Source organism: Saccopteryx leptura, chromosome 13 (genome assembly GCF_036850995.1).
Source record: "Saccopteryx leptura isolate mSacLep1 chromosome 13, mSacLep1_pri_phased_curated, whole genome shotgun sequence".
Taxonomy (NCBI): Eukaryota; Metazoa; Chordata; class Mammalia; order Chiroptera; family Emballonuridae; genus Saccopteryx; species Saccopteryx leptura.
Genome location: NC_089515.1, coordinates 29331721 through 29356734, shown reverse-complemented (window position 1 = coordinate 29356734; position 25014 = coordinate 29331721). Strand labels below are relative to the sequence as shown.

At 39.6% G+C, this 25014-nt stretch overlaps 1 protein-coding gene across 2 annotated transcripts in view; it reads left to right on the top strand.

Annotated features, from left to right (window-relative positions):
• Positions 1–1253: 1253 nt before the first annotated feature.
• Positions 1254–25014, top strand: part of R3HCC1L (R3H domain and coiled-coil containing 1 like) — a 103351-nt gene continuing 79590 nt past the window's right edge. Inside the window, exon 1 of one of the 2 annotated variants that reach the window (XM_066355300.1) lies at positions 1254–1339. The gene's annotated coding sequence lies outside the window, so the exon portion shown is untranslated. Of the gene's footprint in view, positions 1340–1540; positions 1667–25014 lie in introns of those variants that run through there. The other variant, XM_066355302.1, reaches the window with a different exon arrangement.

The following is a 25014-nucleotide window of genomic DNA, read 5'->3' as shown; positions in this document are numbered from 1 at the left end:
TGTTGTTATTGTTGGTTTCGTTTTTGATACGGAGTCATTTAATATCTGTCTCTTCTAAGAGACTGTAAACTCCACAAGGGAAGGGACTGCCTTATTTGCTATTATTTTCTCGGTATCCAGAACATGCTTGCTACCTATATAGTAGGCAGCGAAATCCATCCTTGTTGAATAATTGAATCACCTGGGGAACTTTAAAAAAGTGCCCGTGCCTACCTACCTCACAGTAGGATATGTTACAATCTCTTTTCTCTGAACCTTTCACCATAGTATGGGGGTTGGGGTATAGTAGGGTTGGCTTCCATATGTTGCAAAAGCCACCCCAAAGGATTCACTTGTATTCCCCTTCCCAAACTTAAGTGGATCCTTTAAAAGGCTTTGCCCAAAGGGTGACATGATTACATTTTTTCTTTACATAATGGGCCTGATGGTACTAAAGGGAGGATTTGATAGAAGTGTTGAGACCAGTGAGGAAGACCATATAGTGATCAAGTAAGAAATCATGAAGGTCTGAGTTAAATTACTGGCAGTGGATGTAAAGAGAGAAGAGGTTCAAGAGATACTTGGGAGATTGTTTCTACAAGATTTAGTGACTACCTGGGCATGGATGGTAGAGGAAGTGAGAGAGAGGGAGGAATCTAGGTTGGAGGTTGGAGTGATTAGGGGGACGGTGTAGTTCGCTTTTGAACTTGCAACATTTGAAATGCATGTGGGGACATGGATGAGAAGGCGGTCAGTCTATGAAGTTGGGAATACAAACAACTGCAATGTCAAGAACTCTGGAAAACACTAATATATAAGAGGTGGGTTAGAACAAGAATCCGTGGAGATTGAGCAAGAAGGAAAACCTGACTAGTGTCAGAAAATAAGTGATAAAGAATGTCCAACAGCGTCAAACGGTGCCGAATGCTTGGCTTAGAAAGGACCTGAAACTACCTCTGAATAATTTAGCAACAAGGACATCAATGGTAACAAGGGCATTTTCTGTGGCCGCCGAAGTTGTAGCGCAGACGACGAAAGAGGAAGTAGGGACGGCGAATTCAGACTACTTTTTCAAGAAACTTGGCTATGAAGAAGAGGAATGGTATGATTGAGTGGGCTGAGGGGAAGGGGAAGGGGAAGGGTTGGGCAGACGCGAGCGTAAACACCTTCCCCAGCTGTCATTTTGCCAGCCCCGCCCCCCACCTCGTGACTGGGAGGCAGGCTGCGCGGCCGGGGACTACAACCCCCAGAAGACCCTGGGCGCTGGGGGCGGAGTCAAGGCCTGGCGAACGCCCCAGCGGCGCAAGCGGAAGAGCAAGAGCTACGAGGAGGCGGTGGAAGTAGAGCAACGGCGCCCCTGGTAACGAGCATCCTGCCTCCCTGCCTTTCCCTCCCTCCCTCCAAACTCCGAGCTGGGACTCGTAGCGTTCACTTTACCCTTCACAGCTGGGCCCAGAGTTCCTTTCTCTTTTGTTTGTTATTGGTATTTTTTGTCTCACGTGACGCGCGGGGCGGGTCCCCGCCTGGGGCAGAGGTTACTGGGAAGCTCTTGCCCTTCGACCCCTGAGGGACTTGGGTTGCGGGGGACCCTCCCGAGTTGTGCTCTGCCAGGGGTTGCGTACCCATTGAGGGCGCTCGCCCCAGATATTCCCCGTGGAGGGGACGTTCCGGTTCTAGGTTTCAACAGGTATTGAGCGGGTCCGTGGCGACTCAGGGGTACAAGGCTGGGGGCCACAGAAGCCACCTCGAAACGACCCCCGAGGCAGCGGGTGACTTCCGGGCCGCGATCTTTGGAGTGAGTCCGCTCCGCTGCCGGGAGCCCCGGGCTATGGGCCGGAGTGAGCAACCTATGCGGGAGGATGCACTTCCTGGTTTGCTTGGGAGGCCCTCGGGAAACCCCAGGGCCGGTTACTGAAGTTTTCTTATCTGTAAAGTCGCCTCTCCCAGTTAAGGGAAGAATCCCGGGACTTGAGCCTGGTGTCCTGGGGGAAGGTGTCTCAGGTCTTGCACTTGCTGCACCTGTGATCGTTCATGGCCCGTTTACCGCAGCCTCGGCTTCCCTGTATGAAAAATGGGGTTAGTAGTCTTTGGCCTGTCTGCCTTCCAGTGTGCTGGGCTTCAGCAGAAACGATACACGTGAGAAAGCATGTTTCAGATGTAACTGTAGCCTTCTCTCTTGAAACACGTGAGAAAGCATGTTTCAGATGTAACTGTAGCCTTCTCTCTTGAAACACGTGAGAAAGCATGTTTCAGATGTAACTGTAGCCTTCTCTCTTGAAACGCGTGAGAAAGCATGTTTCAGATGTAACTGTAGCCTTCTCTCTTGAATTTTAAAGTGACATTCATGTCTTCATGAATTTAAACATGGTCATGATCTTTATGAAGATGACGTGAGTTAGTAAACTGGGGAAATGTCTTTAGAAACGAATAGAAGCCTTACAAGTGTTCTTATGCCATGTTTCCGGTGAAGAGGGGATATCTATCACCTGTGGGGTCAGTTTTGAACTTTGGATTTTAAGGTCCACCAGAATTTGGATATTTCCCTCCTCCCAGCACAGACAGCTGTCCACCCCCCCCCCCCCCCCCCCCTTGTCTCCGAGTATCTCAGATACCGTGCGAAACTAGTGCCAGTCCCCAGCAGGTCTTGTGCCCCGCCCTCCGGTCAGATACTACTGGAGCTAAACCTAGCTCTGATTCGAACACAATCCCACTAACCTCGTGTGCACACTAGCTCAAATATTATGGTAGATTATCTTCACCTAGCCTAGGTGTTATGTGTTAGGAGTCTGTTTTTCCTTCAAGTTAGAATTCAGAATATAAATAGCCGGTATTCCAGCCTGTTTCCTTTTCTGGCAGTTAAACTCTGAGACTCAAAGCAGGTGGCTTTTTGCCTTATTTTTCTTTCCCATGTAGAGAATGGGGATTTTACAATCAAAATTTATGGGTTTGGAGGAATAGGTAGGTAATTTTAACTTGTATTTATTCTGAACTCGGTTGAAAACTATTTGAATTTGTTTCAGAAACAGAGGTTGGTAGATTGATGAATTAGTTGAGTGTACAAAGTTGGACAAATTTGAGTTCAAATCCTGGTGCTGTGACTTACAGTTTATGATTTTTGGCAAGTTAGTTGATTTCTAAGACTGTTTACTAATCTCTAACATGGAGATAATATAGCATTTACCTCACAAGGTGTGTGTAAAGATTAAATGAGATATGAATATAAAGAGCTTATAGTGCCTGCAGTAGGTGCTCATTATTTTGTTGCTATTGTAATTGGTGACATTCATAATGATAAATAATTTTAGATAAAATATTTTCTTTAGACTTTAAAACTTATAGTGAGAATAGTTAGGCTTAACCTGTAAACTTAAAGTACTGTAACCAAGTTTTCAGATTGCAGGGTTTTTTTTTAAGCAATTGAATTTTATGTAAAGATTATATTATGCTACTTTTCACTTTTAGAGGTTTTCAAAATGCTGTTGTGAAAAGATTGTTGGGATGTGATGTTTCATTTATAACCTGTAGTAAAAATGCAGTTTTCTTTCTGCATTTGTAGCTTATAACAGAACAATTATCTATGTTTATGACTTAGATACTAACTATTGATTGACTAGGACAGAGTTTTATAGAGCATTAAAAATTTTTTTTTAATTTATTGATTTTAGAGGAAGGGAAAGAGAGAGAGAGAGAAACATCGATTTGTTATTCTACTTATGTATGCATTCATTAGTTGCTTCTTGTGTGTGCCCTGATGGGATTGAACCTGCAACTTTGTCAAATTGGGATAATGCTTTATAGAGCATTTTTGATTTCCCCACCACACCCCACATTTTTTAAAAAGCCAGACTGTTTGACTCTCTAAGTTTAGTGTAGTGGGTAGGGTCCAAAAACAAACAATTTTATTGTTGAATGTAAAGCTCTTTTAAATTAAAGTATAGTTGACATACAGTATAATATTAGTTGACATACCACATAGTGATTTGACATTTATATACCTTACAAAGTGATCACCATGAAAAGTCCAGTGACCATCTGTCACTGTACAAATTATTGTAATATTATTAACTGTATTCCCTCAGTTGTGCCTTACTTCCTCATGACTTACTTATAAGTCTGTACCTTTCAATCCCTTCACCTTTTTGCCCATTCCCCCACTCCTCTGGCAACTGTCAGTTTTTCTCTTTCAGTTTGTTTGTTCATTTGTTAGTTTCTTTAGATTCCACATATAATTGCAATGATCCAGTATTTGTCTTTCTCTGACTTACTTCACTTAGCATAATACCTTCTAGGTCTATCCATGTTTTTGCAAATTATAAGATTTCATTCTTTTTCATGGCTGATTTATATTCATGTGTGTGTGTATGCACACACAACACACACACATATCTACTTCCTCATTAATTTGTCTATTGATGAACACCTAGGTTGCTTCCATATCATGGCTGTTGTACATAATGCTGCAGTGAACATAGAGGTGCATATATCTTTTTAGAGTTTTGTTTTCTTCAGCTAAGCACCCAGAAGTGGAATTGCTGGGTCCTTCTTTGTTTCTTGTTACAGCCTTATTTTAAAGTCTGTTTTGTCTGATATAAGTATAGCAATCCCAGCTTTTTTTGTTTGTTTATATTTTCATGAAATACCTACCTTTTTCCATTTCTGTACTCAGTCCATGTGTGTCTTTTGATCTGAAGTGTCCTATAGGCAGATATGTCAGGGTCTTGTTATTTTTATTCATTCAAGGATGACCTCAATTTTTGAAGGTGGAAACTCTTAGTGACTAGAGACTGATGCTGATGGTGGCACTGATTTGGGTTGTATATGTAAGGAATGAGAGTTTAGAGATACCTAGGAGAAAAACCTAATAGGAAAAACTGACTTCTTGGTTAAAGCAGAGTCTTCAGATTAAGAAATGAAATATTTATTTTAAATTTCTTCAACCTGCTGACTGCAAGATGTTGGTTGATTCAGATGTTTAGAAAATGTTTCCTTCACTCTCTTTTTTTGATGTGGTATCTCTGGCTCTGCTTTGTCAGTTTCATTCTTACCATTAGTCATGTATCAGCAAGATAAATATTTTTTTTACTACAGATTTGTGTACAAAACTATAGCAGTAATCACTTTCATTAAAATCTACTTTGCTGTGTGTTCTTTTTTCTTTTGTGTTTTAAATATTTTTGTTTTTTGACTTTTTTTACTTAAAAGAAGTTTTTGGAAGGTAGACTCATCCTCAGCTGTAGCATCTAAGTGTGCATAGTGAAGGCTCAGTTAGTGGTTACTGTGCTGAATAGTTCCGAAGAAGGACATTTTGTTGATTGTCCTATGTCCCGAAGGCATGCTCTATCAGGGGTCTCAAACTCAACTCAGCATGTGGGCCGCAGAGCAAGATCACAGCCGTTTGGCGGGCCGCACTAGGTCTACAAAAGGCAACTGTTACGCAACACTTTTCTCACTGCAGTTGAAAACAAAAAAAAAATCAGTACAAAATTGTTCGGCGGGCTGCGAGTTTGAGACCCCTGCTCTAGAGAGACAGGACAGTATTGTGGAAATAACCTAAGCTTTTGGAGTCAGAGAGACCAAGGTTTGAACCCAGGCTCTTCTGCTTGCTAATTTTGTGACATTGGTTCATATAATCATTATTTTCTCATAATCTGTAAAACAGGGATAATAATACCAACCCGCATGACTGAAAATATTAGAGATTGTTTGAATTCAGTACATACTAGCCAGGCTTAGTAAAAGATAGATGGTGGTTTTATTATTACTGTTTTCAACTTTTTATTATATTTTTCTAATAGTCATGGATTTTGGCGATGCATCTTATATCATTTGCCCAGTACTTTACATGATCAGTGTATTCTTTTAGCCAAGGTTAAAGTTGTTGATTGTGACCACAGGACCCTGAAAAACAACAAAGCTAATTGGTCAGTGTGTTTGAATCTATGACCCTGTCCTCATTAGCTCTATGAGCTAACTAGTCACAAAATATCTCACCAGAATGAAGACGACTTTTTTATTGTTGAGTCGGCATTGTTATACTCATTAGATATAAGAGAAGTAAATGAACTAGTGCTGAAAATAAAAGTATAGATTTTTATTTTATTTTGTTTTGTCTTTTATTTTTTTAGCTAGAGAGAGGAAGAGATGGATAGACAGGGACAGACTGAAAGGGAGAGAGATGATAAGCATCAACTCTTAGTTGCAGCTCTCTAGTTGTTTAGTTAGTGATAGAGATGGAGGGAGGGACAGATAGGGACTGTCAGACAGGAAGGGAGAGAGATGAGAAGCATCAATTGTTCTTTGTGGCACCTTAGTTGTTCATTGGTTGCTTTCTCATATGTGCCTTGACCCTGGGGGGCTACAGCAGACCGAGTGACCCCTTCCTTAAGCTAGCAACCTTGGGTTCAAACTGGTGAGCTGTGCTCAAGCCAGATGAGCCTGCGCTCAAGCTGGTGACCTCGGGGTATAGAACCTGGCTCTTCTGCATCCCAGTCCTATGCTCTACCCATTGTGCCACCGCCTGGTCAGGCTCTAGTTGTTTATTGATGGCTTTCTTATATGTGCCTTGACTCGGGGGCTCCAGGTGAGCCAGTGATCCGTTGCTCAAGCTAGTGACCTTGGGTTGAAGCCAGCGACCCTGGGCTTCAAGCCAGTGACCTTTAGGCTCAAGCCAGTGACCTGTGCTCAAGCTGGTGAGCTCCTGCTCAAGCCAAATGAGCCCATGCTCAAGTCACTGAACTCGGAGTTTCGAACTTGGGTCCTCAGTGTCCCAGGTTGAAGCTCTATCCACTGTGCCAGTCACCTGGTCAGGCTTAAAGTATAGATTTGTAATTATAAAGCTGTATAAATATAAGACTAGCCCTCACATTATGTATAAAATTGGTGACCTGCAGGATGACTTTGATGACCACTAACCTGAAGTATAATTTAGTTATTTAGTTGTTGAACTGTATCTGTTGCAGACTTCCCACCCATAGGAGAAGTGAGAAGAATTGGAACGAAGCTATTCATGTCTTGAGAGAGAATCCTAGCTTATGCCAGCAACCACAATAATGTACTCTTAGTTAGTGGGGAAACCAGAGTTTTCCATTAATGTGCCCAGCAGGATGGATGAAGCCCAGGTAATGCCAGAGCTTATTGAATTAGGGAGAAACTCCAGTTGTCAGAGCTTCAGATAGAAGTAGTTATAGGATGTTGGTCAGCAGCAGTAAGACTGCATCTGGAGAGGATTTTTCTCCTCTCTCAGTAAAACATGGACCAGTTGCTCCCAGTCCATGGTGTGCATTTTTCAGTTTCTTGCTAGCCTTCTGTATAGTTTAAAATTCTTCAAATTTACTTTTTGGTTTTAAAATATTTGTTGTTCCTCTTGTATCTTTTTTTTATGTCAAATGTAGCTGGTTTCTGACTAGGGATAAAAGTAGAAAAGCAGAGAATCAATGTTGGAAACAGCAGGTTCTGGTGTCTAGTAAACTTCCCAATTAACAGGTTAACTTGTGAATATAATGGTGTGGTTTTCTGGAATAGTCAAATGGCTAATAGTTCATGCCCATTTAACTGGGGGCAGAGGCAAAAATATGGGCAAAATCCTTGATAATGTGATTTTCCCCTTAGAAAAAAATATAGGTAGTGTCAATATTGGCTTGTAGTTGGGCTCTTTCAAGTTCTTTGCCATGGACTGCCTGAAGAATTTCAAAGAAAGAAAGAAAGCACTTGTATTTAAATACTGACCTCTTAAATTTGTACCAGTAGTCCTGTTTGTGTTTCCTTACCATCTATAAAATAGGGATGTTAATACCAACCCTGCTTGTTTATAAAGATTAGTGGGAAAAGTTAACAAGAATATCTGGGAAAAGGGGTGGGTAACTGTTGGGAAGAGAGAAGAAGGCACATACAATAGGCAGAGAAGAAAGCACATACAACAGGCAGAGAGGGAATCTGTGTATATCAGAGATAGAGGGAAGTGGGAAAGAGTGAGAGAGACAGACAAGCAGAGGTAGAAAGGAGTAATCAGAGATGTAGAGAGAAGGGCCCACTTCGATATGAGGACAGACCGATGCAGAGAGGAGACTGAGAATGTGAGAGGGACCAACCAGGAGGGCATGGCCAAGAAATGGAGAGTTTATTGAGTTTGGTTTTATCTGTTTGGGGAGAACTTGTAAATATTTGTAATTAGCTAGGAAAGGGATGAAAAGCAGGTATGTTTTATGTGGTTTTTATTACGCTAACATTTTTCCTTAAATACTAAACTTATTTTGCACATTCAAATGCAAACACCAAGCCAGCTTATGTGTTACAGACCTGTCAACTACTTACTTGACTCTTTTCAAAGTAGTTTAAACATATTTTTAAAAAAAATGAAAGAAAACTATTATTTTCTTGTTTAGAAATTAAAAAAAAAATCTAATACACGCTTTCTGTAAACAACTTGGAAAATATAGGAAATTTTTGTAAGAACAACAAAAAACACGCACAATATCAACAGGTAACCAAATATACATTTTTATGTTTTTATCCAATCATCTTTTCTAGGTATTTACTAAAATTCTTCTGTTTTTCTAAGGGAATCAAAAGGCTCTGTTTGTAAGTCCAAATGATTTTATAAATTATTTGTGGTTGAGTTAATTTTATATTCTCACTTTGGCGCTTAGGTACTTCTTATAAACTATTTGTATACTTTTTTTATTTCCTCCCTCTGTGGATTAATGATCTTAATATTCATCTTTGTGTCTTAGACATTTAGCAAAGTGTTTTACATACAGGGTGGAGCAAAAGTAGGTTTACAGTTCATGTGGGAAATAATACAATAATTAATAAATTATGTTTTGAGTACTCACAACTGTAAACTTACTTTTGCCCCACCCTGTATTATAGGTACTCAGAACATGTTTGAGATGAATTGTTAAATTCCCTAAGTAGAAACTTTTATTTAAACAGGTCTTCCCAATTTCTCATTGGCAGATTGGATTTTCCTTAAAGTCGTGAAAAGCTTGATTTTAGGGTGTGTGTGTGCATGTGTGTTTAATATGAAGCTACTGAACTAGGAAAGGGTGCTTTTTCTGGTTAGCTTTTGTTGTGTAGCAAGCCACTCTGAAACTTAGTGATGTAAAGCACCGAATTTATTATGCTAGGCATTCTTTTGGCATTCAGATTGGGCAGTGTGGAGATGACTTGTCTGGAAAGACTTGAGAGCTGGTGCTGACTTGCTGGCTGGCAGTTAGAAGCTGGAGTCTTCTTCACGTAAGTGTTTCATGATTGATGTTGGCCATCCCCAGGACACCTCCATACCCCTTTCTCCACATAGACTGATTTGAGCGTCACTACATCATGGTAGCAGCTGTTTTCTAAGAGTAAACATCTCAAGAGAACCAAGTGGAAGCTGTGCTGCCTTTTGTGCCTTAGCGTTGGAGGTCATGTAGGGACTCAAGCTTGCCAAATTCAAGGACAGCAGCGGTTGCACTGAACCCAGTTCTCACAGGAGTGGCAGAGTCACATTATATGACAGACATTATGGGGGGAGGGTAGGTACCAGCTTTGGAAAGACAGTCTGTCACAAACGGTTGCTGCTGAGAAGTAGTAACTTAAACATTAAACTAGTTAAAAATAAGTTAATAAAACATCACTTTTTGAATGTCAGTGGATAAATATCCTTTTGAATCTTAGTAATGCTAATGATGTTAATTCAATTTAAAAACATACTAAATTTTTAAAAACTTTTAAACTCAAAGCTATTTTAAATTATTATCTTGACTTGGGGTCTGAGCAAGATCTTATTTCTCTTTTTAACCCAGTTTACATGTTGGTCATTTTCTATACTTGGCTTTGTCCCATCCCCTTTTAAAATTTAACTTATTTTGTAAATCTGATTCATGTAAATAATATGATACTGTAGAAAGTTTTGGGAATCAGGAAAAAATAAAATCCACCTATAATCTCACCTCTTAGATGTAACCAGTTTGAGGTCTGTAATTCCTTATCCATGCTTTCTAAAATTTAAACTGTTGTGAAAATAGAAAGTTTTTAAGAAGGCTGTGGCAAATTCAGTTGTTAGCTAAGGCCAATCTGCACTGATGGAAGCTTGTTAGTAGTCTGTTCATTGCATGTAATTATAATGATTTATACTTTATTTTTTTTAAGGTGAGAGGAGGGGAAATAGTGAGGCAGACTCCCCATGCACCCCAACCAGGATCTACCTGGCAACCCATCTGGGGCCAATGCCCAAGTACCCAGCTATTTTTAGCTCCTGAGGCTGATGCACTCCAGCGGAACTATCCTCAATGCCTGGGCCACACTTGAACCAGTCGAGCCACTGGCTGCCAGAGGGAGGGGAAGAGGGAGGGGGGGGGGGTGAGAAGCAAATGGTTGGCTCTCCTGTATGCCCTGACCAGAAATCGAACGCGGACATCCGTATGCCAGGCTGATGCTCTATCCACTGAGCCACTGGCCAGGGCCAGATTTATACTTTTGTTCCACAAAAATATTAATGTGTTTAATTAATTACAGAGCATTGCCTCAGACTCTGGTTGGATTATTTTGTAACATATGGAATATGTATCATACTAACCTTTCTAAAGTCTGAAAAAAAAGTTTGAATTCTCTAGCTTATTTGACCCCAAGAGTTTTGGATAAGAGATTTTAGACTGGAATTAATAACCTCGTGCTAGAAAAAGATGAATTTATATTAGCCAATCTTAGTGGTTATAAACATTTTTATCATGAGAATCTTCCCAGAACTTTTGTGCCTTCATTTCCTTTTTTTGTTTTAGGAAAAGACCTGGAAATAAAAGGTTTTTTGTGTGTGTGTGACAGAGAGAGAAAGGGACAGATAGGAACAGACAGACAAGTCTTCATTGCAGCACCTTAGTTGTTCATTGATTACTTCTCATGTGCCTTGACCGGGGGCTACAGCAGAGGGAGCGACCCCTTGCTCAAGCCAGTGACCCCATACTCAAGTGGATGAGCCTGCACTCAAGCAAGATGAGCCTACATTCAAGCCGGCGACCTTGGAATTTTGAACCTGGGTCCTCCATGTCCCAGTCTGACACTCTATCCATTGTGCCACCGCCTGGTCAGGCAAAAGTAGTTTTGATTTGTTTAATGATTGGTAATTCTCTTCAACCATCCCAGGTGTTTCAAACTCGATGTGACTATCTTTCAGTACTGACCTTTCAGACCTCTTAATTTTCCCAGTGTGAGAACCAGTGATTTGTTGAGTACTGGAATTGATGAGCCCCAGAAGCATGACGTTCTTGGTTTTTGCCACCAACTTTGTAAAGGTGATATTGCTATTCTTTCCTCTTTTGCAATAGTGTTTCTTTTTTGTATTGTGGTTCTTGTTTCTTTCCTTGAGTAGCCTGAAATATTTCTTTGCCTCTTACACTGAGTTCAAGATTGAAGAATTTATTTTTCACTTCATAATGTCATATAGTTTTTATTTTATTTTATCTTTTAGTTTTTTCTTTGTTTCCAAGTGAGAGGAGGAAAGATAGACAGACTCCGGCATGTGCTCTGACTGGGATCCACCTGGCAACCCCATGTGGGGCTGATGCTCTGCCCATCTGGGGCCATGCTCGCAATCAAGCTATTTTTAGTGCCAGAGATGGAAGCTCCACACAGCCCTCCTTAGTGCCTGGGGCCAGTGCACTTGAATCAATTGAGCCATGGCTTCAGGAGGAGCAGAGAGAGAGAGAAAAGGAGGGGGTAGAGGGGGAGAAGCAGATGGTCGCCTCTCTTGCGTGCCCTGACCAGGAATTGAACCCGGGATATCCACATGCTGGGCCGACGCTCTGCCACTGAGCCAACCGTTTAGAACCTATATAGTTTTTTTTTTTTTTTTTTCTGAAGCTGGAAACGGGGAGAGACAGTCAGACAGACTCCTGCATGCGCCCGACCGGGATCCACCCGGCACGCCCACCAGGGGCGATGCTCTGCCCACCAGGGGGCGATGCTCTGCCCCTCCGGGGCGTCGCTCTGCCGTGACCAGAGCCACTCTAGCGCCTGGGGCAGAGGCCAAGGAGCCATCCCCAGCGCCCGGGCCATCCTTGCTCCAATGGAGCCTTGGCTGCAGGAGGGGAAGAGAGAGACAGAGAGGAAGGGGGGGGGGTGGAGAAGCAAATGGGCGCTTCTCCTATGTGCCCTGGCCGGGAATCGAACCCGGATCCCCGGCATGCCAGGCCGACGCTCTACCGCTGAGCCAACCGGCCAGGGCTAGAGCCTATTTAGTTTTAATTTTAAAGTATTTTGCCCAAGTAGATACATGAGCAGATTTAATTCAATGTATTATTTGTACATTCCTGATTATTAATGCATCTGTAGGTAAGGTTACACCTACAATCCTTCTAGTATTACAATTACAGGGTGTCCTTGGGTTACAACAGGCTCAACATATGACATTTCAAGTTGACGATTGCTCGCTCCCCTAAAAACTTAAAGAAATTGAAACTTAATGTTTCGGCTTATGCCAGCATCCATCTTACAGACTATGTGGGTGAACTAGTTTGGTTGTGCATAGTAGAAGAATACACAGTGATGCATTTCCTAGAGCATGTAAAGGGATCAGCCCCTATGGCCCAGTATCTCCAGCTCCTTCTGCAGGTTCTCCTTCCTCTCCATCTTCCTCCTCCCAATAGGTCACTCCTACCTTGCAGTGCCCCTTCCAGTGTGAAACCAACCACAGTTATAAAAGGAAGAAACTTTTTTTACACTCATTTTTTTCTGTTACTACAGTACAGTGTACAGTATTTATGTCCTTTCCTTTCTCTGTGGCTTAGTTGTGTTTTCATGTTCTAGATGATGACTTTACAGTTGTGTTGGGATAGGTAAGTGACTTAGACTAGGGTGTGTTTTTACTTACACCAAAATTCAGGATATGTCACTGTTGTAGGAACGGAACTGTGTTGTAACCCGAGGACCTCTTGTACCCAGTTCTCTCTGTTCACTTAATTGGTAATTGTTGACTTTAAATTTTTATTTTTATTTTTAAAGTCTCTGTATTTTGTATGTCTGTATTCTTTTAGTGTGAGAAATATGAAGGTCTTCCAACAAAAAAGGGATAGCAATTTTCCTAGAATTTTTTTTGTCCCTTTCAATTGAAAATGTTTTTGTGTATTTTTAACTGTTGAACAATATATTTTAAGATTAGAAGTTCATATATTGTCATTATTTATATTTTTAAGACAGCATAGTTTAAAACATAGTTTATAAAGTCAAGTAGTAATAACAAAAGGTTTACAACAATATATTTCTTGTCCTATCCCTACCCTCTCTCTATTCCTTTCCCAAAGGTAACCACTATCAGCTCTTTAAGCTGTTTCTTCTAGCATTTATATATCCATATTTTAAAATGTTTATGTAATACTGTTCTTTGATTCACCATTTACTCATTATATATAGAGTTCTATTATGATAGAGAAAGTTTTACTGTTCTTTTTTTTTTTTTAAGTGAGAGGAGGGGAGATAGAGAGACAAGACTCTCTCATGCACCTCAACTGGGATCCACTGGGCTACCTTCATCTGGGGCCAATGCTCGAATTAACCAAGCTATTCTCAGTGCTTGGAGCAGACGCTTGAACCAGTCGAGCCACTGGCTAGGAGAGGAGAAAAGAGAGAGAAGGGGAAGAGGGAGGGAAAGAAGCAGATGGTTGCTTCTCGTGTGCCGACTGGGGATCAACCTAGAATGTCTGCATGCTGGGCCAATGCTCTATCCACTGAGCAAACCAGCCAAGGCCAAGTTTTACTATTCTTAAACCACCATCACCACCACTACTTCTTCCTAGCCTCAATTTAGTTATCATAGAATTAAATCAAATAATGTTGTGTTTACGTTATTATGCCTGTGCAAATTTTGTTTGCTGACAGTAACAAATAGTAGCCTTTCAGTGCAGTTTTTTACAAGGTCAGAGTAATCTGTCAGTTCCCATTTACTTTCCTTTTTAAAAAAATTCTTGAAAACTTCTCTTCTGGAGACCTTCATTTTTTTTTAATCTATGACTACCGTCTCAGCTTGCCGCACAGTTCTTTTCCTGGGATGATTTCCCTTCGTTGTCATTCCTAGACTTTTCTTTCCTTTTGGGTTTGATTCCCAGATTGTTGGAACTCTTATCTTCCTCTTTCTTCTTTTACCATTTTGCTTAGGTAGAGCACGTCCGCTAGTAGTTGTGTCAGATTAAAAAGATGGGGCTATGGCAAAGACATTGGGCTGACAGCCTTAGCCATGCCTGTCTCTGTCACATGGCTTCAGTCTGGATAGGTTGTCTTCTACTTCTGGGGCGCAGTCAGCATCCTGGAATCCTCATTCAGTAATATTCCTTTGCTTCTCTCTTGTGTTGAATATCCTGTGTTCCATATCCCATACCTTTCTTTATTTTGATTTATTTCCTCATTTGGTTTCAAAGGATGATGAGACCATCACTTACTATTTAAAATATCTGATCAGGGACAGTCTCCTTGAACAAAGCAGATTGTTCATCTTACATAGTGTTATTGGGGAGTGTGGAGTTCAGAGATTAGAAGATACTAGGAGGCAGATATGTATTAACATCTATAGATGCCTGGTTACTGGGGAGGCTTGGTGATTGGTTGGTACTCAGAGGTGAATGTATTGAAATGAACCTGTCTCAGACTGGTTGGCTTGTAAAAGAGTGCTGAAGTAAGTTATTCTTATCAACTGAATGGATTTAAAACTGGTTCTCCTGACAACTTTTGTATTATGGCTGTAATCAGTCTTTTCCTTAAAATTGTAAGAACTTGAAATTCTCAATCCTCTAGTAATTTTCTAAGAAAGAGTACATGGGAGGTAATTTTTTGAGCCTTTCCATGTCAAAATGTCTTTTTTTTTCTGTCCATACATTTAATTTAGTTTGGGTTAGTGTAAAATTCTAGGTTGAAAGTACTTATTTTTCTTCAGAATCTGAAGGCATAGTGTTTTTTTCTCCCCCTTGTCTTTTGTTGTTCTTTAGAAGTCATAAGCTAACATGAATCTTCTTTTGTTTGGACCTTGTTGGATCTCTTTTTTTTGTACCCAGTATTCTGAAATTTCACAGTGCTGTGCTTTGGTGTGGGTCTCTGTCTATTTTTATGCTGTGCTAGCTATTTGTAGGTACTTAGAGGGCCCTTTCAGTCTAGAACAATTTGCATTTTTCTGGGAGCTGGTGTATGGGAATGAAGATGGGGGCAATAGATCTCAGTGTTCAAATATGTTCACATAAGCACCCAGTATTAAAGGCCTTAGTACTTAGCCCCCCAGACCAGAGATCATCTATTTTACATTCTGCAGAGATAACCTCAAGTCTTTCAGGGATGAGGAGGGGAATCTAAGTATTTAGCTACTCTTCAAACAGCTTTCATCCATGCCCCTTCCACCCTGCACTTCCAGTGGTGGTGCTGGCGGGGCACTTCCTGACTCTTGTGTGGATGTGTGGCTGTACACTAAGGTGGGTCTCAGCTTTCTCGACTGCTGGATTGGGATTTGGCTCTTCAGGGTCTGCTATGCAGTTAACATCCGAGTATGTTCTAACCTCCAAAGTTTTGTAACTTTCTTTCTTCTCTCATACTCTTTTCATCCTTGTTAATACATGCCTTACAAGAACTTGACTGTTATTTTAGTAGGCTTTTGGAAAGAAGCAAAATTATTTATGTGTATGTCCGTTCCACTCTCTTAACCCACAGGACTGAAATGATTTGATAAGAATAACTGGACAATTTTTATGTGAGCTTATAATTTTAATATATGAAGCAAAGTAATACAGAATATAGTACTCAATACAGTAACAAAATGTAGGTCTGCTGAGAGGGCGCTGTTATGGAAAAGGAAGGATGTCATGCCTTCCTTGATTGTGGGCTATACCTTTAATTTCTAAAAATAATTTTCAGAAAAAAACATAAAAGTGGTTCATCTTCATTATAAGAAAGTGCCTGATCAGGCGGTGGTGCAGTGGATAGAGCGTTGTACTGAGACGCAGAGGACCCAGGTTTGAAACCCCGAGTTCGCTGGCTGAGCACAGGCTCATCTGGCTTGAGCACGGGGTTACTGGCTTGATATGAGAAAGCAATCAATGAATAACTAAGGAGCTGCAACAAAGAATTGATGCTTCTCATGTCTGTCCCTATCTGTCCCTCTTTCTGTCTCAGTCACTCACACACACACATTAACAAATACTGATGTGAAGATGAAAATAAGAATCACTTTAATTCCACTACCCAGAACTAACCACTATTAACTGTATGTTTTCTAATCTTTTCTATGCATTTATCTATGTATTTGTGCACGTATGTTTAAGTGAAACTTACCATGTGTATTATTTTGCTCTTCCCTCATTTTTTCCCACCATAAAAATGTATATGTCTTGAGTCGAGAGTTTTTTGTGCAGAATCTAGAGATAATATTCTCATTAACAGCATCTAACAGATGCCATTTATGAAGATTACATGCCAAGTAATGTGCTAACATTTTTTTTTTTTAATTTATGTTGACATTATTTCAGACCACAGAATGTGCAAGAAATTCACCCAGGTACCTAGGGTATTAACACTTTCTTTGTCTCTGTCTCTCTCATATATCTATACACATATATGTGTATATGTACATATATACATACATACATATATACATATATATCTTGTACAGTTCCTCTTCCCCTGTATACCTAAATATGTACTTGAGAGTGCATTTTCTAAAAACAAGGTCATTCTTTTATCTGACCACGGTGCAGTTGTCAAAATCAGGAAATTAATATTGACTTAATATTATCATCTAATCTATAGGCTTGTTAAAATTTTGCCCATTGTCCCAATAATGTATTTTTATAAAAAAATAAAAATTTGATCATGGAGTGCATTGTTTTTTTATCTCTAGTTTTCGTTAATCTGGAGCATTTCCTCAGTCTTTCTTTGTTCTTTTCATGACAATGACATTTTTGAAGACCGCAGGTCAGTTATTTTGTAGAATGCCTCTAATTTGAGTTTATCTGATATTTTCTCATAATTGAATTCTGGTTATCAATTTCTGGTAGAAGTATCACAGAAGTAATGTTACAACTTTATTAAAGTAGTGTCTGCTAGGTTTTGCGAGGTGGAGGTAATTATTTTTCTTTTCATAGTTTTTTGGTGGTAAAATATGTGTAACAAAACTTACATTTTAATCATTTTTAGTGGGATTAAATACATTCATATTTAATTTGTAATTCTGAAGTATCTTTGACAAAATACTTGACACTGTAAATATTGTTATTTCTTGAACTTGTACTCACTAATTTTAGTATCCGTTAATGATTTCTGCCTGAATCATTTTTATCATGGTTTCTAAATGATGATTTTCTAATTCCATCATTTCTTCTATGCTTATTATAATACTTTATTTTATTATTTTGATGCTGGCCCTGATTTGGCCAGTGGGAAACCCTTCAAATTGATTTGTCTCATTTAGGCTTGATCTTGTTGTTTGAGTACTTTACTTTTTACCACAAGATTTCTAGGCCCATTTCATATTTTGCCAGCCCAAGCCTTAGAATGAGTTATTTCTTCAGGAATCTCTGGTTCCTTTAAATAGAAAATGGCTTTATAAGCCAGAATCTGGACTCTAGATGTCCTCATTGCTGCAGTGTGTCATTGCTTTTAGGCCCTCTCAGCAGCCTTTTAGGTATTGAATACATTTGATAGATGTGTGCCAGTCCACACACATTCATAGACCGTATTTCCCCATGTTAAAGACGCACCTTTTTGGGAAAAATTTGGGGTCTAAAAACTGGGTGTCTTATATAGTGGTTGTAGATTTTTTTACTTGCAATCCCTGCTTTTTCATGTGGATGAGTTGTATGAATTTTATGATGAATAAAACTTGAGTTTATTAACTTTATGTAACACCTTTTTTTTTTTCAAATTTCAGGCCCCAAAATTAAGGTGGGTCTTATACATGGGCACTTCTTATACATGGGGAAATAGAGTACATCTTTATCTGTCCACTGAAAGGAATGAATTTATATTGATACTACTGATTCTAATCCAACATAGAAGAATTTATTTTATCCTTCATTTTGTATAACTCCCTCTCCTTCCAGTGAGAAACCTAGCCCCATTATTCATGTTTTTATTTATTGGCTCAATTCTAGAACATCAGAAAATAGGTTAAGAATTGCTTACTCATACACTATTTAAAAGACACATAGTAAGTAGAGTTCAATTTTGTTGATAACTTTTTCCTTTAGCATATAGTCTAAATCAGGGGTCCCCAAACTTTTTTTTTTTTTTTTTTTTTTGTATTTTTCTGAAGCTGGAAACGGGGAGAGACAGTCAGACAGACTCCCGCATGCGCCCGACCGGGATCCACCTGGCTCGCCCACCAGGGGGCGATGCTCTGCCCCTCTGGGGTGTCGCTCTGTTGTGACCAGAGCCACTCTAGTGCCTGGGGCAGAGGCCAAGGAGCCATCCCCAGCACCCAGGCCATCTTTGCTCCAATGGAGCCTTGCTGGGGGAGGGGAAGAGAGAGACAGAGAGGAAGGAGAGGGGGAGGGGTGGAGAAGCAGATGGGTGCTTCTCCTGTGTGCCCTGGCCGGGAATCGAACCCAGGACCTCCGCACGCCAGGCTGATGCTCTACCACTGAGCCAACCGGCCAGGGCTCCCCAAACTTTTTACACAGGGGGCCAGTTCACTGTCCCTCAGACCATTGGAGGGCTGGACTATAAAAAAAACTATGAACAAATCCCTATGCACACTACACGTATCTTATTTTAAAGTAAAAAAACAAAATGGGAACAAATACAACATTTAAAATAAAGAACAAGTAAATTTAAATCAAGAAACTGACCAGTATTTCAATGGGAACTATGGGTCTGCTTTGGCTAATGAGATGGTCAATGTCCGGTTCCATATTTGTCATTGCCAGCCTGAACAAGTGATATGATGCGCTTCCGGAGCCTCCCGCGTCACCGGAAGTAGTACTGTACGTGAGCGAGGCCGTGCTTTGCGGCGCCACCATATACAGTACTCTCACTGACCACCAATGAAAGAGGTGCCCCTTCCGGAAGTGCAGTGGGGGCCGGATAAATGGCCTCAGGGGACCTCATGCGGTCCGCGGACTGCAGTTTGGGGACCCCTGGCCTAAATCTCCACTGTCCAATAGGGTAGCCAGCCACTAACCACATGAATTGAGATTTGTCATAAGTGTAAAATGTATACTGAATTTTGAAAACTTAGTATGAAATGAGGACTTAGTATTTAATAATTTTATATTTTTTATATGTTGAAATATTTTAGTTATATCAGATAAAACATTAAAAATTAATTTTTATCTATTTTTACTCTATTTTAATGCTTCCACTAGAAAATATTAAATTATATGTGTGGCTCCTATTATGTTTCTGACATTGCTGATATAAAAACCATGTTCAAAAGTTTCTTGGATTAGTTTCTCTTTCCAACGTACTCCCTCCCCCGTGTAGTTATATTAGTCATTTGGAGTATAGTTCCATTCTATTTGTATTCTAAGTTTTTCTCTTTCTTCTAATTGATCTTATTTTTGAGTATGTGAAACATTAATATTGTTCCAAAAGTTAGAATTGTATAGAAATATATACTTAGAGCAGTGTCACTTAGTTTTTATTCTTTCATTTCCACCCTGTATCCTACTGCTCTCTATAGGGACCCATTCTCATCCTCTGAATTAGCCTTCATGTTTTTTGAAAAAGAGATACAGATTTATTTTCTTACTTCCTCTTCTTTTTTACACAACATGTAATATACTATAGATCCTCTTTTGTACTTTGCTTTTTTAACCTTTCAATATATTTTGGAATCTACTCGATTTCATTTCACTCTCCTCCCTCCTTCTTCCCTCCCTCTTCCTTCCCTCTCTCTTTCTCTTCCTCCTAAAAAGGTGCATTGTATTCTATTGTGAGGATGTTGACCATTCTCTTATGCTTTTTCCAATATTTTGCATTTACAAACAGTGCTTCAGTGACTAACCTTGTCCATATACATTGTCATATGTTGAAAGTATATTTTTGGGTAAATTTCTAAAATGGTATGGTTGGGTCCAAAGTTTAAAAGTGTACATAGCTTTTTAAAATATTGCTAAATCCCATTCTGTGGGAGTTGTACAAATTTGAATTTCTATCAGCAATGTATGAGAGTGTTAGTTTCTCCACAACCTTATCATCAGAGTGTGTTGTAATGCTTTTTAGTTTTTGTTGAACTTATAGATAAGAAATGGTATCTCCATATAGTTTTAATATTCCTTTCTCTTAGTAGCAGTGAGTTTAAACATCTTTCCATAAGTATGAAGGTCATTTTAATATTTTTTTGTGTGAATTGTCTTGTATTTTTTGCTCATTTTTCTATCAGGTTTTTAGTTTTTTTCTTCCCTCAGTTTTTAAGTGTTTTAAAAAAATACATTAGGGAAATTAGCTCTTTGTAAATGATACGTGTTACAGTTTGCCAGTGATCTTTGACTTTGTTAGGGTGTATATATATGTGTGTATTTATTTAGACTTTTATATAGTCCAATTTTTCATTGCATGTGAATTTTGGGTAATAATTAGAAAACCTTTCCTTTTACCCAAGGTATAGAGCAGGGGCCCCCAAACTAGGCCCGCGGGCCACATGCGGCCCCCTGAGGCCATCTATCCGGCCCCCGCCGCACTTCCCGGAAGGGGCACCTCTTTCATTGGTTGTCAGTGAGAGGAGCATAGTTCCCATTGAAATACTAGTCAGTTTGTTGATTTAAATTTATTTGTTCTTTATTTTAAATATTGTATTTGTTCCCATTTTGTTTTGTTTTTTTTTTACTTTAAAATAAGATATGTGTAGTGTGCATAGGGATTTATTCATAGTTTTTTTTTTATAGTCCAGCCCTCCAATGGTCTGAGGGACAGTAAACTGGCCCCCTGTGTAAAAAGTTTGGGGACCCCTGGTATAGAGGAAATGACACATTTTCCTCTATTGTATGGTTTTAATTGTTAAATTTGGATCCCGGAATCCTCTGGAGGTTTTTTTTTTTAATGAATATTGTGTGAACTTACTAATCTTTTTATAAATGTTAATTTTTTTTCCAGCATATTTTCTTTAAAAAATACAATTTTGCCACAATGTTTTGAGATGCCACCTTTATCATGTTTTAAGTTTCCATCTAGTTTATTTCTGGACTTTGCACCAGACTGTTCACTCTGGCATCATTATCACAGTTTCAATTATAGTATATCAAGGGCTAGCTTCTAGAATTTTTTTTGTTTTTTGGCTGTTCTTACATGTTCGTTTTTCTGTTGAATTTTAGTAGCAGCTGTCTCCATAAAAATCTTCCTTGTATTCGGATTTTTATTGGGACTACGGTAAGCTCATAAATTAATTTAGGGAGAACTGACATCTCTATGATGTTGACCTGTGTGTTCTATCCAAGCACAAGGAATATCTTTCCACTTGTTCAAATCTACTTTTGTGTCACAGGAATGTTTTTGTTTGTTTGTTTATTATGTATTTTTGCGAAGTGAGAAGAGGGGGGCGTGCAGGGGGAGAGGCAGACAGACAGACTCCTGCATGTGCCCAACCGGGATCTGCTCGGGGCATGCCCACCAGGGTGAGTTTCGGCCCCTCTAGGGCGTTGCTCCACTGCAATCAGAGCTATTCTAGCACCTGAGGTGGAGGCCATGGAACCGTCCTCAGCGCAGGGGCCAACTTTGCTCCAAAGGAGCCTTGGCTGCGGGAGAAGAGAGAGATAGAGCGGAAGGAGGGGGGTAGGGTGGAGAAGCAGATGGGTGCTTCTCTGTGTGCTCTGGCTGGGAATCCAACCGGGACTTCTACACGCCAGGCCGACGCTGTACTGCTGAGCCAACCAGCCAGGGCCCACAGGAATATTTTAAAGTTTCCTTTTTATTGGTTTTGTATACTTCTTGTTAAATTTGCCATTAAAAGAACTTATTAATAAATTTTATAGATCTTTATGTCACTATGTGTAGAGCTACATTATTCTTTTTAATGTCTGTATTGTTTTCCATAGTATAGATGTACCATAATTTATTTACTGTGGCCCATATAGATGGACGTTACACTTATCATTTTTCATTCTATATGATTTTTCAATCTGCATTCACTAAAACAGAACCTTATTGCTTTTTAAAAAAATCTTTGCCTGTTTGATGGGCAATGAAGAATATATTTATTTTTTATTTCTTTACTAACTGATGAGGCTTATTTTTTTATCCATCCATCCAAACATTCATTCAGCATATTCTTACCATGTATCATCCCTGTAAGAACTATAGTATTGACTGGAAGTTGAGTTTCTTTTTGTGTTTCTGATCATTTGTATTATTCTGTTGCACCTTTGTGTGTGTGTGTGTGAGTGCGTGCTGGCAATTACTAGGTGTTTCTGCTCCATCAGACTAGTTCTCAGAAGACTGAGAATGAGAGAAAATGACATTACTTTATTCTGTTTTGTTGATGAGCTTCTAAAAAAGTACTTGTATGTGTATATATTTATTTTCATTGCAGCATCAATGGTAAATCACTTAGTATTCACAAAATGAGATAGTGTGAGGTAAATGCACAGATAGGTATCAAAGAAGTGATAACTACATCTTTTTATAAAATAATAATTATATATTATTTTGCAGATGAGGCTGCTGTTTCTATCAGAAGGGAACTTTTGTACCATTTTCCTTGAGACAGAATCTATATATTTGTTCTAGAATTTTATTTTTCAAAAAATAAATGCCACTTATTTGGTAAGTCAGTTAAGTATACTTAACATATTTTATAGAAATACTGTTCATTTACTCTAAATATTTACTTGCTTATATTTTGTTTCTTCACCATCATTTATTTTCTAACTTGCATGTAAAACAAGTTTGAAAGTGGAAATTTCCTAAAAGGCTATTTGGAAGATTTTCTTGCTTCTATTCACTGTCTTTGTTGCCAAGTGAACAGGGGCTAGTTAAATCCTGAAATTAGTTCTGAAAGTTGGATTACTAGCTTCCCTTTCTTCAGTCTCTTTCCGGTGGAAAAACTGATAATTAACATCCTTCCTTTTAAGCTCTAGCTTCCCTATAGTTCATATAGGGATCAGCAAAGATGCATTGTTATTCTAAGAATTAAAGAATAGATAATAAGTCTTTAGTAAAGCATAAAAAAGCAGGCTGAATCTATCAAAGAACTTGGAAATGAAAAATTAGATATCCAGTGAAATTGATTTCAGTTTTTTTTTTAAATTATTTTTATTTATTTATTTATTTATTTTAGAGGGACAGAGGAGAGTCGGATAGAGGGATAGAGAGGGACCGACAGACAGGAACAGAGAGAGAGATGAGAAGCATCAATCATCAGTTTTTTGTTGCAAAACCATAGTTGTTCATTGATTGCTTTCTCATATGTGCCTTGACCGCGGGCCTTCAGCAGACTGAGTAACCCCCCGCTCGAGCCCGTGACCTTGGGTCCAAGCTGGTGAGCTATTTTGCTCAAGCCAGATGAGCCCATGCTCAAGCTGGTTATCCTGGGGTCTCGAACCTGGGTCCTTCCGCATCCCAGTCCGACACTCTATCCACTGCGCCACCGCCTGGTCAGGCTTGATTTCAGTTTTTTAATATTACTATATAGGTGTTTGTTTCCAATTAAAATTTTAAAGAAGACTTAGTATATTGGTTGGACCTGCTATTTTGTGAGAGGTTTTTCTAACCCACATCCTCTGATCTTCTCAGGCTATTTCAGCTTCTGACTCTCATGTGTAGCCAGTGGCAACTGGGAAGCTGATGTGAAGGCTTTAGTAGTAGCAAGAGGGTCAGTCAGTCACAGCAACTGTCAGAAGATAATTGTATTTGTGTGCTGCTGAAGCATGTGGCAGAAAAAATGAATGGAAACAGTAATGAAATGATATTGGTGATTTGCAGAATTTTCTTTTAAATAGTTTTGCACAACAAGTGTGTAGTAAATGTTGCTGTTGAGAGCTGAGCTTAAAGTATTCTCAAATACAGTGTGTCCATAAAGTCATGGTGCACTTTTGACCAGTCATAGGAAAGCAACGAAAGACGATAGAAATGTGAAATCTGCATCAAATAAAAGGAAAACTCTCCCAGTTTCATACCTATTCAGTGCAGTTCGATGTGGGCTCATGCACAGATTTTTTAGGGCTCCTTAGGTAGCTATCCCGTATAGCCTCTACAGACTCGTCACTGACTGATGGCCTACCAGAATGGGGTTTCTCCACCAAACTGCCGGTTTCCTTCAACTGCTTATCCCACCGAGTAATGTTATTCCTATGTGGTGGTGCTTTGTTATAAACGCGCCGATATTCACGTTGCACTTTGGTCACGGATTCGAATTTAGCGAGCCACAGAACACACTGAACTTTCCTCTGTACCATCCACATCTTGACTGGCATGGCTGTGGGCTGCTCCGCTGTATCCACGGTGTAACGTCATCATCTGCGCATGCTCACATGCTGCCACATCATCCTACAGAAACTGGGAGGGTTTTCCTTTTATTTGGTGCAGATTTCACATTTCTGTTGTCTTTTGTTGCTTTCCTGTGACCGTTCAAAAGTGCACCATGACTTTACGGACACACTGTAGAATCTAAGAATGAGGAGCCTTCACCAGGTGGTGGCGTGGAGGATAGGGTGTCCACTTGGGACGCTGAGGACCCAGGTTCAAAACTCTAATGTCACTAGCTCACCAGCTTGAGCCCAAGGTCACTGGCTTGAGCAAGGGGTCACTGACTGGGCTGAGAATCAATCAGTGAACAACTAAAGTGCCACAAGTATGAGTTGATGCTTCTCATCTCTCTCCCTTTCTCTCTCTTTCTCTCTCTCTCTCTCTCTCTCTCTCTTTCACTATCACTAAAGAAAAAAAATCTGTAGAAATAAAAATCCAAGAATGAGGAGCTATAGGCATAGGAAAAAGGGGAAAGAAGATTCTCCATTGATAGGATTTTTTTGTAGTTTTTTTTTTGTTAGCATCAGAAAGCAGACTTCCGAAGTTCTTAGATGGAATATATGGCTCATGTGAGTAGTGGTGTGGAATTTCGTTGTGCATGATGCTGAAATGGACCAGATCTCAGAGCAA